The 16,138-nt window shown below is 38.6% G+C and overlaps 1 protein-coding gene across 4 annotated transcripts in view; it reads left to right on the top strand.

Moving 5' to 3' along the window:
• The first annotated feature begins 15,360 nt into the window (after positions 1-15,360).
• The window catches only part of CTNNA2 (catenin alpha 2), a 1,066,300-nt gene continuing 1,065,522 nt past the window's right edge, over positions 15,361-16,138 (top strand). For 3 of the 4 annotated variants that reach the window (XM_081068568.1, XM_081068571.1, XM_081068569.1), the window contains exon 1: positions 15,361-15,624. The gene's annotated coding sequence lies outside the window, so the exon portion shown is untranslated. The remainder of the gene's footprint in view (positions 15,625-16,138) is intronic. The other variant, XM_081068570.1, reaches the window with a different exon arrangement.

Raw genomic sequence — 16,138 nt, 5'->3', positions numbered from 1 at the left:
ATAGAATGTGAAAACATTCTTAGTGAAATAAGGCAATTACAAAAGACCAAAATTTGACTGCATTTATTCGTAATGTCCAAAATAGGCAAATCTACAGAAATAGAAACTAGATTAGTCGTTGCCTAGGGTTGGGGAACGGGGAGAGTATGATGAGGAATGACTGCTAATGGGAATATTTTGAATGTTTTTCATGGGTGATGAAAATGTGCTAAAATTCGATACCGGTAATAGTTACACAACTCCATGAATATATTCAGTTATATACTTTAAATGGGAAGAAAACAATCCAAACAAACCATGTTCTAAAAAGTATTTTATGTTTTCTGTTAACCAAAGGCAGAGGATACCAAAAAATAACTAATTTTAACCCATTTTCTCCACATTTATAAGCTTTAAAATCATATATATATATAATTTGAAATATGAAAGTTTTCCATTTTTTTAATCAACTATTATATAGCAATATTAAAAGTTTGAAATATTCTACATATTCTACATATGCTTTTTAAAATGTAGCCTATATATTAAACAATGGATCTTCAGAGAATGGATACTTTATAATTGTGTTCTTCAAAGTTGAAAAGATTAAAAATTAGAAAGTATAAAACCCATTACAGGAAAACTATTATTAAAGATGAATTCTTTGACTAATTTTTCATTCTTTGGTATATTGCTAATTTATTCTGATTTTTGTTGAGCCCATGTTAATATTATATGTGTATGTGTTTGTGTGTGTGTATATATATATACGTATATATATATGTATATATATATACGTATATATATATATACATGTATATATATATATATATATTCTTATAAATAAATGTACTTATCTTTCACTCCATCCCTCCAAATACATATGGAAGGAAGTATAATTTTATGATAGTGTTTCAAATTTTACGTGACATTTTTAAGGAAAATTATGAAACTTACATTTGAAGTTTAACAGCAACAAAAGAAGAAATAAGTGAAACTGTAGAAATTTATGAATTTCAAAAATGGTCTCTTTACTATGAGAAATATTAGTTCTTTAAAAATTCACCTAAGTCATATATGTAGAGAAATGATGACCTTAGGATCCAATCCAGTCTTCTGCTATGTTAGGTTTCAGTTTGTCTTCCTTCCTTCTTCTCTCTCTTGTTCTCTCTCTCTCTCTCTCTCTCCCTCTCCCTCTCTCTCTCTCTTTCTTTCTCTCTTTTTCTTTCTTCCTTTCTTCTTTCCTTCCTTCCTTCCTTCCTTCCTTCCTTCCTTCCTTCCTTCCTTCCTTCCTTCCTTCCTTCCTTCCTTCCTTCCCTTTCCTTCTCCTCCTCCTTCTCCTTTTGGCCTGCCTAGTATAGGCCTACACAGTGTTTTAAATTTGAATTTGTTGTCAAAATTTTAAAATAAGGTTCTTTCTCATAAATATCTGCAGTTTCCGAGTGTATCATAAATCAGAAACTCTGGACACTTCAGCCCAGTCCTGGATGGAAAAGTTTGCAGGAGCTGAGGAGCAGCAGCTTTTTTAAATAGAACGTATGTTACACCTTTCAGCATGGTACCCAACATCTCCTTCTTTCCCCACCACCACAGTTGAGTATCAGTTTCTAGTTTCCATTTATCATCTTACACATTTCTGGCTTTATTGATTCAGCTACCCCTTCTGTCCTCACCTCTGGGCTTGTCACATTGCTCTTTTAGTTGCCATGTTCATTGACCCAACTGTTCTTTTCATTTGTTCTTGCTGCCATCTTCTGTATCACCTGTCATCAAGAATCACCAAATAGTTGTTAGATTGTTGTCCCTCCAGTTCTTTACTCTGTTCAGAATGATGTTGTATCTGTCGATGACGACCAAACTTTATATCACTTTATATTTCTCAATGTCTTATAAACTCAGTCCCTTCAATGTCCTGACACTAATGTAGTCACACCCATGGCCACTGATTCTCCTCTTACCGAAGTAGATAGAGTTAGGCTATGTCCCTCTGGCAGAACCCACGCTAAACAAAGATAGTAAGGTATTCCAAACGGCACTTAGTCTGCCTACAGTTCCTCTCCCTTGTCTTTGGCAAAGGACTACTTTCCTTTTGGTTGTATCTCAGGTAACATCTCTTCCAGGGATTTCCTTCATAATATGCATTTGCATGTCATCCAGTTCTTAACCTTGCTTATTACTGTCTGGGTAAATTTGGATACAAGTAACGGAAAATCTACTCCTGGCTTCCATAAAACTGTAAGGTGGGAAGATTCATTCAGTGACAAAGTTTTGCATTTATTGTGTTTTAGTTCCTTAACCTATGCTTCCCTTTTTTACTTTCACTTTGTGCTAAGAGTATATTCCTCATAGTGGCAAACTAGCTGTGAACATTCCTAGTTTCACCTCCATCTACCATGATATCCATTAAAAAAAAAAAATCAGCATTTAGAATGTAGAAAATATTTTCCCCCAAATACCCAACAAACCTTCACTTGTTCTCATAGCCTAAACTGAGACACATGACCATTTCCTTAAAAAAAAAAAAATGATTGAGCTAGAAGCATGCCACATCCTTGTACTTAAGTCAGTCACTGTGGGAAGAAAGTAGAAATTATTCTTCTTTTGGAGATAACTACCTGGAGTCTAAGATTGAGAATTTCCCCCTGATCACATAGGATATATTGAAAGAATGGAAACCTGAATGAAGAGTCATGCTGTTAGGAAAAGGGGAGACTGACAAATAGTAAGTACTCAGCAATATTAATCACAATCCAATATTTTAGCCACCGAATGTTCACAATACTGTTCTTCCTATATATACACTTTCAAGAGTGACATGCCCAAAGAACACAACCTCAGATTCATCCATTCTCTTCCCTCAGGTCCAATTCTAGCTCTTCCTGATTTGCTGACACTATTCACCCCAACGTATTGTGATGGTAAGGGAAGTGAATGCCACATGTAAAACAAAGAAACAGACAGCAGCAAGAAATAAAACAAAATAAACTTCTATTGATAAAGGGGATTAGTGGGATAAAAACATAGGTGTTGCAGGGTGACAGCAGATAGCATGCTTTCTTGGACAGAAATATCTCAAGTACCTCATGACCTGCAAGAAAAGTGAGATCCTTGGTCAGCCAAATTGACAGTACTCATTTCTACTTGCAGGGTGGGTCTCCTTTGTCCATTTTTTTTCATAGCCATATTTAAAATCTCCTTTCTAATGATGGTGTGGCATTTGCAGACCAGTCCCAGCTCTTAAAAATTTGAGGGGCTAAATTGTTCTGGGTTTGAGCAACCAAAGACTGTTTCGAACCGGGCTTGAAATATTTTGGTAGTACAGCTCCCTTAAAAAGTTAGTAGTTTTTGGCATTTTGCTTCCAAAAATTTTCAAGTATGGTAAACCACATACAGTAAGTGTTTATCTGGTCAAAGTCTGATTCTGATCATTTCGTTGTCTTAGCAATAAATTTCTGTGCACCACACATTCCCTGGGAAATTGAATGGCCTCTTTACCTTGACCTTTGTTTCAGAGCAACTCAAAATAAATAAATAAAATAAACCTTAGGTGAAAGACCAAAACTTTTGTAATTACCCCAGATTAAATCCCATCTGCTCCTTTTCAATGAAACACTTAACCACTTCATCAGTTGAAAATGCTAATTCCAGGCATTTTAAGGCCCATTTTATCCCAATCTTGTTACCTTCTCCGTTTCCATCATCATGCTCTGTTAGCAAAAACCTTAACTTTGGGGTAAAGACTTGGCATTCTCAACGCTATCAAACGCCATGTTGGTGGTGGATTTGAAATAGTTTGAATTTTAGTCCATGGAAGGAAAAGAATATTTTCTTCCATTCTTTAAAGCTCTTCCTTATTTTAACAAAATTTCGAGAGTCCTTTCTATTTTGGAGAGGTTCCAAAAAAAAAAAAAAAGGCTTCAAAGATGGGTTTTTTGGTACCTTATAGAATTTGAATACAATGGTGACCTTTCTACCAGTGGAAAATGGGTAACTGCTAATTCATGACGTACAGTGGCATCACATTTACCAGATTGTTATCTGTTGTTCTTTTAGATGAAAGGCCTACTGAAGACAAGACTCTGGGAAACCAAGTGGTTAATCTTCGAATTGCTGTAGTCATAAAGATCACCACACAGACTGTAAGGAAAGATTTTCTTTTTGAGACTGTACTTAATTGCTTATAGAAAGAAATCGGCAGCCCAGGACTTTAATCTCTTAGTTCAAGGCAGGTCGGAGACTCACAGAGTTTTTATTGTGCTCATAAAATAATCTCTCATTTATTGTAACTGCAGGAAGTTCCAAAATCCCATCCCAGATCTAAAAGTGAAAATTACAGAATTACAATGTAAGTTGATTTCATTGCCTCACTAAGTATCTTATGTAAAATTTCTAGTGTAAAATTATCTTGTGTGAAGTTTAGAGCATTTCCTTGGAGAGAAGGGAACTCTGTGGCTTGACATAGGGATATCTGGGTAGACATGACTTAATCCAAGGACCACAAATCTCCTTGAACCCTATTGCTAGCAAAAGTAAGCTCCTAAATCAAACGCTATTAGGGTTTTTTTTTCTTCTTTTTTTCTTTTTTTTCTGTTTGGAGATCCTGTAGTAACCTTCCATAAAAAAGTTGCTTTGCAAGTGGATGTTGATTCCTAAGACCGATCTCCACTATGCCATATTGCTTGCATATCGTCAATTTGAGTCAGATTTTGGCATAAATCAGGGGACAAGTGCAAAATCTTATCCAAGATTATTTAAGATTATTATTTTTTTCACTCATATTAGGTTAAAATTGGGGAATATGTATAGGAATTGATTCTACGGACTCTCGTACACAGGGCTATTTATAGAGATTCTGTATTCAATATGTATTCAATTCTGTATTCATGTATATTCAATTCTGTATTCAATATTCTGTATTCAATATTCAATATACATATGTAGATTCAATTCTGTATTCAATATTAAGCAGACAGAAGTAGCTCTAATGTGGCCTATATTTAATCATGTTGGGAATACAACTTCCCTGGCTTAATGAAGAAATATTCCAGGGCATAGGGAGATAGAAATAACAGTATATTTATAATTTTTAAATTGGTCACCCCCCATTATGTTCCCCAGATGAGCCCAGAGAATACTCCTTTTATTCAGACATTGAGAAATTCATTAATAAGGGAAGTACAAGAATGCTTAAAACTCTGTGATTCAGGTGGTAGACATGAGTATAGGTTAGACAAAATTGATTATGAACTGATAATTTTTGAAGTTGAGTGATTGATAATAGTCGATTAATTATATTTTCCTCTTCTTTTATATATTTTCGGCATTATCCCTAAGAAAATTAAAGAAAATGAATTATGTGACGGCTGTCTTTTGTTGGCTTAGATGACATTGTAAGAGGCCAACTTTAAAATAAGCTCCCTGATTTCAGTGGAAATGATGGGATTTCTGAATGGCAGAAGCCAAGTGGTAGCACTTAACTCCTAGAGAAAAGGTGTACACAACAGCCTGGTTTGTGTATATCATACTGACAGCAATTTCCTACCCTTGCCAGCACTTGACCAAAGGGCTCATGTGCAAAGGAACACAGAAGATCTACAAGGATCTCACCGATGTGGACCATCTCTTACCAAAACTATCTGACTACCATCTTTGCTGAGGGCACAGGAGACAACAGCAGAAGTCGGATTTAAACCCTAATAGGGCACAATTCCTTGGGAAAACCAACCAACCAACCACCTGGTATCAGATTGATTGCTTTGGACTTCTTCCAACTTGAAGCAGTAAATGATTTTGTCCTTACTGGAACTGACACTTTTCTGGATATTGGCTCTGCTTTTCCTGCTTCCATGCACTTTCTAGCACCAACATCAGGAGACTTTTGGAGCGCCTTATTCACCATCAAGGTATTCCATACAATATTTCTTCTGAACCAAGAACATATTACAAAGTAAAAGAAGGGCAGTGATGGGGTCATACAATTCACTGATCTCACTATATACTTCTTGGCTCAGAAGCAGCTGCCTTGACAGAAACCTAGAATGTCTTCCTGAAGTATTAGATACAGTGCCAACTGAGAGAAAATAATTTTAAAATCTGGAGTGTTTTTCTATACCATGTAGTATTAAATTCTACTGGATACCAGGTATAATATTGTTGTACCGATAATCCATTCATTAAGAAGAGAAATGAACCACTCACTATTTCTTTTTTCCCCCGTGAACACAACTTTGGGCTCTGTTGGTGGAGAAATCTTATTTCCACAATGAATACTGTTTTAACCAGGAGACATAATTCTTTCATTGAAATGGAAGGTAAGTCTGCTACCTGGTCATTGTGGGCTCCTCATTCCATTGAAACAACAAATACGGGGTTGCTATGATTTCTGGAGTGATTGATCCTAATTACCAAAGAGAAGTTGGGTTGCTGTTCTATAGAAGAGACAGAAAGACTTAAGTCTGGGGGTGGAGAACCGAGAGGTGTCCTGGAATGCCTCTTAACACTTTAATGTTCAGTAGGAAAATTAATGGAAGCCTAGACAACCCAAAGAGAGAGCTGTACCAGGATTCACACCCTCAGCAGTGAAGGTTTGGCTCTTCCTCACTAGGCAAAGGACCATTGTCATTGAGATCTTAGCTAGGGGCAAAGGAAACATGGAATGATTAGAATATAGTGGAAGATATTTATATGTGAGCTCTAGAACGTAGTATATATGTATATATTTAAATGTTAACTAATTTTCTTTTCTGTTTTTTAATACAAGGACTAATGATAGTGGCAAAATTTGCAATTTAAACTTTAGAAGGCAAAATAACCAAGTGGACTTGTGACTTTGAGCAAAAACTCAAAAATTGATATGTGATAGGATTTTGTGTTTTCCATTTTAGGGGAAAAGGTGAGAGCATCTTTCATTATGCAAAGAGTAGTTCTTCATAAGGAGATGCATCACATTATTGTCATTTTTGTTGTATTAAAAAAAAAAATGAAGGTAGATATGAAGGCTACGTATAGATGCAGAGTAGCCAAAGGGTTGAATGTGTTGGTTATTTGCTTTCTTTCATGTTTTACACAACATTCTTTACTTTTCCCTATAGTCTGTGGTTGGGGAGACTGTATATTAAATTTCCCAGGCTCAATTTCCAACTAGTGTCTTAAATCGTGCCCATAGGAGACGATTAGCAGAGATAATATGAACAGGCAGAAAGAGGGAGACACTATTATTTCATCTATCTTTCTCTTTCCTTATGGCCGAACTTCTGGAAGCAGATGCACTTCTTCAACAACCAATTTCAGCAGTAGTAACAATCCCTTTCATGGTTCCAGTACTAACTTAGATGGTCCCTCCTTGATGACACACCCCACCTCACAGCCTGAGCTCTGATAAAACCAACTCTTCCCTTATAGTCCATACCCTGGAACCGGTAGAAGCTTACTGAAGTTGCTAATCTTTGGTTTGCCTAATTTTCTCTCTTTTTCTCTCCTAATCTTTCCAATACCTATGCAATCAATTCCTTGAATTAAATCCTATTTGTTTGAACTGTCATAGTTTATGTTTTCCTAACTGGACCTGGAATGATATAATCATTAAAAGATTTCCTTGCTATGCCATTTAATATTCAAATGAAAGTGGACATTCCTTCTGTTAACTCTCTTGAAAGGAAACTTATTTCTTGGGCACCATTGAAGACTTCTCTTTCTGTGCCATATGTGCACATTCCATCATATGTTCATTCCTAAATCAAACCCTATGGCCAGGGAATGAAATGAGACAAGGAGCTTAGGTCTGAACTTCCGAATCAATGCCTGTGACAAGGTTAATGGTATTCTACTTAGACCAGGCCCAGTGTTGGAGCCAGAAATTAGGTTATCCTCAGCCTAATGCACCGGAACTGCATGGTGGAGAAATATGTAGCTGTTAGGATGGGAATAGAGAGAAATGGAGGGGGTATAAGCAATAAACAGTGTGCTCTGTAAGCTCTCATTACATTGTACTGCACCCATCTCTGTACTTGTCAGTTTGCTTCATTATGTTTGTTCTTAACAAGTATGAGTCAGAGCCTTTGGTGAGGACATCATGATAATACACAATGCAAACAGACACTTGAACAATGGTATTTGTAGAACTAGAGATTTGCTTGTTCAGGGGTCTTTATATTTTTTAATCATCAGACCAGTTTTTCAAAGAAAATGTTACAGGAAAAGAATATGTGCATGCATGAGTACATTTGTGAGTAAGGAATGGAGACATTTCTCAGGTAGTTGACATCTTCTTTGTTTGATGGAACATTTGGTATTTTATGTTTCAAATTCCTAAATCTCCTTTGTAACATGCTTTGGTGCATGCATTACAAATTAAAAAAGAAATAAATCTGCTTCAGCTACCCCAGAGCTGAACTAAGGACTTAGTGTTTTGATTCATGGAAAGTTCTTTTTTTTTCTGTTAGTGGGGAGGTTGTAGAGAGCTGTGAAGAGCAGTGTTGAACCTGGAGCTAGACTGCATGGATTAAAAAACTCACTTGCACCATCTACCAACTGTATGACATGGTGCAAGAATTATACCCAGAGCCTTAAACATAGGAGGTGCCTTTTGTGTTATAGTTACAGGGCAACCCTTATTAAGAAACCCTGTGTTTCATATTTTCATTTTTAAAATGTGGATAATATTAGTATTCTCTTTAGTAGTTGATGTATGGAAAGCTGTTAATACAGTCCTAAGCATTAGCAAATATTAGCAACTATCATCTGTAAATGGTATTTATTATCACCATGCATCATCAAATCATGTTTGGAAACCAGAAGAGGTAGAGAGAAGTCAGTCAGAAAACCCTGTCCCCCAATTTTTTCACTGTGGTGATCAGGAGTGTTTCTCAAATATTTTAGTTTTCTTGTCTTCCAGGCACATGGTGGTGTGCTGTTCGAAGCCCCTGGTAGTTATGTATGCTATGTGACTTGTTGGGTCCAATACACAAGTTACTCCTGGGCCAGACCAATTAATTGTTTTATTTTCCCCCTGCAATAATGATGGATTAGATTCCAGGTAGTGGCTATGCAGTTAGCTTGGGTCTCAGAGGGGAATGATATAAAACCGAGCTACCGCATGACCCTCTGAGAAGTTGAAAAAGAAATAAATCTGCTTCAGGGTTGTTTGCTATCTCAGCATAACCTAGTCCATATGACTCACACAGCAATTGACTAGTTCCATGATCCTGGGGGGGGGAGAGGGGGACAAAACAAACAAAAAAAAACACACATCGAGTCTCAGTTTCTCCGTCTTCCAGATAAAGAGGGTAGATAGAAAAAGATTATCGTTAAAGTTTGAATTCTAAAATTATATGTTCTTTGATAAGAATAATAATGGCAGTGGGGATCAGACACTTTTTAAATCAAGGAAGAACAGAAATGAGCTCATTAATAAGCTTTGAGAATCAAAGAAGAACAGAGTAAGGTGAAAGCTAAGGTCAGCTTTTCCCCAAGCATGTTCTTAGAAATCAAATCACAGAGATGCTTTGTGACAGAGGGTTCCCTGATCAAATAAGTATGGGAAACAATGCATATGATATTTTTCTCTTAAATAACCTTCAGGTATACTATAATGTTGTAAGTATTCATGAAGGAAATCTTTCAAATGCATTTATCTAGCATTTACCAATAACATTTTATTGTGGAAATTACTTTTAAAATAACTTCACAATGATGAACTGGGCAGCTGTAATTTTGGTTTGTGCAGTGTGCTTTCCCGTGCCCTTCCTCAAAGTGTTTTTGGTAATTGTTCATCCTTTTGTACAGGAGTGAGAATATGAACCAGAGTGTCCCATTCCTGTGGTCACAGTAATTGGTTCATATATGAACACAAGGTCCCAGCAAAACCAATCGGAGCTTTTATCATGATTAATAGTTTTGATGACCCCCTGGATCTAGCTGAGCCTCACTAAGACACATTTTATACTTCCAAGATATAGAAGCCCAAAATTTCCCTTTTGCTCAAACTAATTTAAATTGGATTGCAGTCCCTTGCTTTTGGAATAATTCAGACTGAAACGAGTCCTCCTTAGAGCAGAGTTTGGAAAATGCTGTTCCAGGACAATGTTTCAGAGTAAAATAATACGTTTTCAAAATGTATTAAACAGTAGCCCCAGCTTTCTCTAAGGGAAAAAAAAATGAGTCTATTAGGGAAACTGAAGGTGGGGGTGATGTATTTAGTATGAGAAGACATATTACAGGCTATTTTTTTAAAGATAATTTGGAAATAGAAGATAATGGAAACAGCTCCAAAGTGGTCAACATATATGGAGGAATAATCTTATTTTAATGTCTGATTCATTTACTCATTCACAGACAAATATTAATTAAAGAAAGAGTGCAACATTTACAGACCATAGTGTGATGGAAACTTGACAAATATTGTTTCATTTAATTATTGCACAAAGTCAGGAAGATAGATAAAAATTGCAACCATTTTACAGATTGTGAAACTAAGTTTCATAAACATTAAGTAATTTGCCCAACTTCACAAAGTAGGTCATGGTAATGCTGGAAGTTAAAGGCACTCCTAGGTGCCATCCAATGAAGTTGCTCCTTTTTTATTTTTTGCAGATAAAGTAATTGATATAGAATCTCTATATATTATTTTTCTATCACTGCCTTAATAAATACCTCCAACTGAACAGCTGAAAACAAAACAAATTTATTATCTCACAGTTCTGTAGTTCAGAAGTCTAGTGGGTTAGCCTGATTTCTCTGCTAAGAGTCTCCCAAGAGCAATCTCAAAGTGTTGGCAGGTCTAAGTTCCTTTCTGGAGGCTCTAGTGAACAATTCATACCTAGGCTTGTTCACGTTGTTGGCAGAATTTATTCCCCAGTGGTTGTAGGACTCAGGTCTCTCTTCTTGCTAACTGTTGGCCAGGGGTTGTTCTCGTCTTCTAGAAGCTGCCCTCATTCCTTAGTTTATGACCCTTTTCAAAGCCAACAGAACATTCAAGTCATTTTCATGCTTGGAATCTCTCTGACTCTTCTCTATATGCTGCATCTCTCTGATCAATCTCTTGATTTTAGCCAAGGACAGATTTTCCACTTTTAAGAGAACATGTGATTATATTGAACCCATCCAGATAATCCAGGATATTTTCCTTTTGCAAATTTGGTAACTAGAATCACATTTGCAAATTTCCTTTTGCTATGTAACATGACATTCACGGGTTCAGGGGAACTGAGCATGGAAATCTTAAGGAATCCATTCTTCTACCTACCACGTTCTTTCTATATAATGTTGCAGTTGAAATGTTTCAACATGCAAAATGAAGAAATATTATACACATGGCTTCTAAAATACCCAGTATATTTACTTGCAAACATAAAAATGGTGTATACATATGTATACTGTTATACCATACACACACAATTATCTAAGGATATACATGATAGATATGCTTTAAAAAGGAAAGTTAGAGTTGATAGAATAAGTAGAAAACAATAATTCTAAAACAAGTTATTTAATCACATATATATGTATATATGTATATATATATATATATATATATATATATATATATATATATATATGGAGTACAACAAAAGTGAGAGTTTCATTGGCTGATCTGTTTTTAAGCAAGAGAAGAAATCTGTTGATGTATTTGTGAAAACAAGCTCAATCATATAAGAATAAATCCTGGGTTACTCCTCATATATAACAAATATTGTGACAGGGTCTGATATATTTAAGAGGTTATTAAAAACTAAAATTTCTATATTATATTTATTCACAATTGCAAAAAGTTTGAAGCAACCAAAATGTTCTTTAGTAGGTGATAGAATAACAAACTGTGGTACATCCAGGCAATGAAATATTATTCAGCACTAAAAAGAAACACTCTATTGAGCCATGAAAAGATACGGGGGGACTTAGATGCGTATTACCAAGTGAAAGAAGTCAATCTGAAAAGGCTATATACTATGTGATTCCTACTGTATGACATTCTGGAAAAGGCAAAACTATGGATTCAGTATACAGATCAGTGGTTGCCAGGGATTAAGGAGAAGGAAAGGAGGACTCGGCGAACACAGAAGATTTTTAGGGCAGTGAAACCATTCTGTACCATACTACAATGGTGGGTACATGTCATTTATGCATTTGTCAAAACCCATAGAATGGACAAGAGTGAACCTTAGTGCAAACTGTGGACTTGGAGCGATAATGATGTGTCAGTGTAGGTTCCTCGGTTTTAACAAAGCAAATACTGTGGTGCCGGATGTCAATAGTGGGGGAGGTCTCGCCTGGGTGGTAGCAGGAGGTACATGGAAACTCCCTGTATGTTTTGCTCAATTGCTGTGAACCTAAAACTGCTGTAAAATATAAAGTCTATTTTTAAAAAAATGAATTGCTCAGGAGTGCTTGATAGAAATATTTTAGGAGCTGACAGACTGAATGAGGGCTCCACTGTGGAAAATCCTGACATTTTACCATGTGAGCTCTAGGGATAATTCTGCTTAGACTGCCAGTATTGGTTTGGTGTCTAGTCTAAAAACCTAGATGTCATGTAATTGCAGATTAAATTTGTTTTAATTACACATTATATTTTTTCATTTGCACACAATTATGTACTTTTAACTATATTCTTTTTGTTTTTTAATTTATGTTCGCATAAATCTTTACTATGAATGGGGAAGGGGACAACCTCTTGTTTTTCTGCGGGCTGTATATGATTATGTCATTGAAATGAAGGACAGCACTTAAATCAAGAAAACTGAAAACAACCAGATTTATAAGCAGTCTCAAAGCTAAAGAAATAAAGATAAAAAACTATCCCTTTGGTTTAGAATGAGGACAAATAAAATGATAGCTTTTTAGTATCCAATGATAGCCATTATTTATACAAGGGTGTTTGGACTGTTATCAGAGATAAATAAATACAGCTAAAATAATACTCAATTTGGATGTTTCCATAGGGTAGCTAGGGGTTGCAGTTTCAATTTATTCAAAGCATAAAAGAGTTAGTAAATTCTTTGTAGGCAGAGAACAAAAGTCTCAGCTGCCATTTGTTTGCTGGTGACTTAAATGCATTGCCTGAGTAATTTGTTGTCACTATCTAATTGACAGAAAATAGTTTGATGCATTTTGAAGGAAGAGTGAGTGAGACCAAGAGTCTGAGAAATAAGGGATGGCTTTTATGTGTTATTTTTTTACGAACTATAATTTAAAGCAGTTGCATGGACAACAACCTTACACATATTTTTAATGTGACTTAAAGGTTGTTAAAGGCACTACAAAACAAAAAAGAGAAAAATCTCATTTTGACAAGATAGCAAGTGGTCTACGTTAGTTTTTTTTGCTGTCTGCTGCTGATTAAAGCATAGAATTATAAATTTAAGCCTAATTTAAAACAATGCACAAAGCTATAAATGAATTCTCTCAATGTCAAAGAGATGAACTTGTCTGATGACTCTTTGGCCTATATTTTTTAGTTTATCCCCTCTAGCCTGACTAGACAACGAAAATTCACAGTGTTAACAAAGAAAGAAAAAAAGTCTATCCTCGAGAGTATTCCACGTCATTTAACTGAGATTGCTTTACGTTTTCTACATTCCTGGACCATTTGAAATCAGAGGTATCCTCTGCCTCCAGGGAGATACTGTGTAGCAGTTCTATGAAGTATCCTTGTTTATATTCAGGCATCTCCCTGGCAAAATTATCCCCCTCTTACCACTTTAGAGGCCTATGATGCCTCCCTTAATCTCACCCATTTTTTCTTCAAAGTCTAGCTGAAGGGCCCACTTCCTTCCAACCTACTCCAGCCCACTGTGTGCTCTTTTGTTATTACACTCTGTTCATATCTTTTGTCACATATAAATCATTTGGCGCTCAGCGTTTTTTTTCTTAAAGCACATCCTGTACCTTCTTTGTAGTCTCTCCTGTTTCTATAGGCCGAGCCTAAGGAAAAAGCTTTGTGGGAGGAGCATGCTCTGACACTGTCCATGGTCCTGAAACATACTTGTGGGCTAAGGAGCTTTTTCTTAAGCCTACATCTGGTGACTCCTATTTTCTCCCAGAAATTTTAAATTGGTAAAGTGGTGGTGACAAGGAAATGTAAGGCAAGAAGATATTGGACGAGACAGATAGAGCAATGGACAGAGATAGAGCTCTAGTGTCATTGCCTGGGGAAAATGAGACCATTGGGTTTGACATAGTTTTCGAACAATTGCAGATTCCAGCTTGGGAACCAGAGGGAGATACATCATAGTCGACATAGCCAATGAAGAAGTGTAAAACATGCGTGCGCCAAGTGATACAGAACCGTGCAAGTGTCGGCATAAGAAAACACATTGATGCTGCTGGTGGACGAGGAGACCAGACAGGCAGCATATTGTGAATGCACCATCACTTAGGCACCATCCCTTTGACACAATTCGTGTCAAAGCGAACTGCCACAGGTTTTCTTTGTGTTTTTCTCTCTTGATTAAAAAAATAAAAAAAGTTACTAGGCATTGTAGCAGAACAGAAATACCTGTAAGTTATGTTTCACATTGGATGAGCTGTGCACCTCTTCTGTTCTAGTGCTCCCGTAACAATTACATTGCATCCCCATCAAGCCCCAATTGATGGTAGTGGGCAGAGCATATACTCTTTGCAATCTCTATATAAGTTCCCCCAACTGAAGTGTAACCTCCTCGAGGACAGTTAAACATTTGGATATTAAACATTTTTTGGATATCTCAAAATGCCTAAGTAGAGTGCCTGGTACAAATTAGGGGCTCGGTAATATTCTTGGAATTAGTGAATCACAATGCCTTGCACAGAGACAGTACTTAAACAAAGGCTTGTTAAACGAGCAAATGCTCCGTTTGCTTTGAACACTTCCATCCTCGTCTAGGTCCTTTAAAAGTCCAATCCTATTCCCCTTGGGATTTTTCAACAAACCTCTCTCTCGAGTCAGTCACTACCTTCGCTGCCCTGGGGCCCTGCCCTCCTCCTGCCACGTGTCCATGCCCTCGCCGGCTCACCCTTTTATCCTACTCTGCAACCGCGGTCCCTTTCTCCCCGCAAGGACCTCTCCCGCACCGGGTCTCTTCTGTCCCGGTCCTCTAGGATCGGGGAGATTCAGCTCCGAATCTCTGCCCGCAGAGCCACGCGGTTGTCATGGACACGGCACCTGCGCCCTTCGGCGGGGCCCCTTCTCCGCGGTCCCCTCCCCCCACCTGCGGCGCGGAGCCGGCCTCGCCTGCCCAGCTCCGCCCCCGCCCCGCCCGCTCGGCGCTCCCCAGGCCGCGCGCGCCCGCGCCCTCCCCCCCCCCCCCGGTGCCTCCCTCAGTCCCACGGAGCTGCGGGGGCCGCGGAGGCGCGCGAGGGAGCGAGCGGCCGCGCCTGCGCACATCCCGCTTCCCCTAGCGGCGATCCGAGCTGCTGCCGCTCGCGCCGGGGCTGGACGCGGAGCGGGCGGGGGGACGCGGGGAGCGGCTTCGCTTCCAGCCCCGAGTGAGGCGGAGACCCGGGCTGGCGGGCGGAGCAGGAGGCACCGCACCTCGGCCAGAGGCGGCTGCAGCAGCCGCTGCCCTCGTCCCCGTCGCCACCTCTCCAGCCCTTCTGCAATTACCCCTCCAGCTGCTAGGAACCGGCAAGGAAGAGGAGGAGGCGAGAAACTCCCACCGACCCACCGAGGTGAGTCCCGGGCAGAGCATCCTCCATCCTTGCCTGCCTGCCTCCCTCTCGCCCTCCCGCCCATCCTCTCCATCCTCCCCTCCCTCCCCGCTCACCAACCCTCCCGCCCTCATCCTTCCCAACATCCCTCTCTCCTCTCCCCTCCTTTCTTTTTTCCAGCCTTTCTTTCATCCCTTTCTTCCTCTTTCCTAGCCCCACTTCCTTCCCACCCTTTCTTTCTTCCCTGTCTTCCTTTCAGCCACTCGTCCAAGAGCGCAGTTCTGCATCCCTTTCCTCTGTTCTCCACCTCTTTTTTTGCCCCCCTTCTTCACCTCTTCCCCGCTGGGAGATCCCTTGCCTGCTAAACTGTCCGGATTCAGGGGCTTCAAGAAAATTGGGCACATATACTGAGAGACACACTCTTGCTCAGCGGATACCCTGCAGGTCCTTAAATTATTTGGATTAAGGGTCAAGTTGGATAGAGTACTGGGAACTGAAAGGAGAGGGTCGAGGAAGAATGTATGGATTTGTGTTG

Source organism: Rhinolophus hipposideros, assembly GCF_964194185.1.
Source record: "Rhinolophus hipposideros genome assembly, chromosome: 12".
NCBI classification, from domain to species: Eukaryota; Metazoa; Chordata; class Mammalia; order Chiroptera; family Rhinolophidae; genus Rhinolophus; species Rhinolophus hipposideros.
Note: the sequence above shows the minus strand (reverse complement) of the source record. Positions and strands in the feature narration are given on the sequence as shown.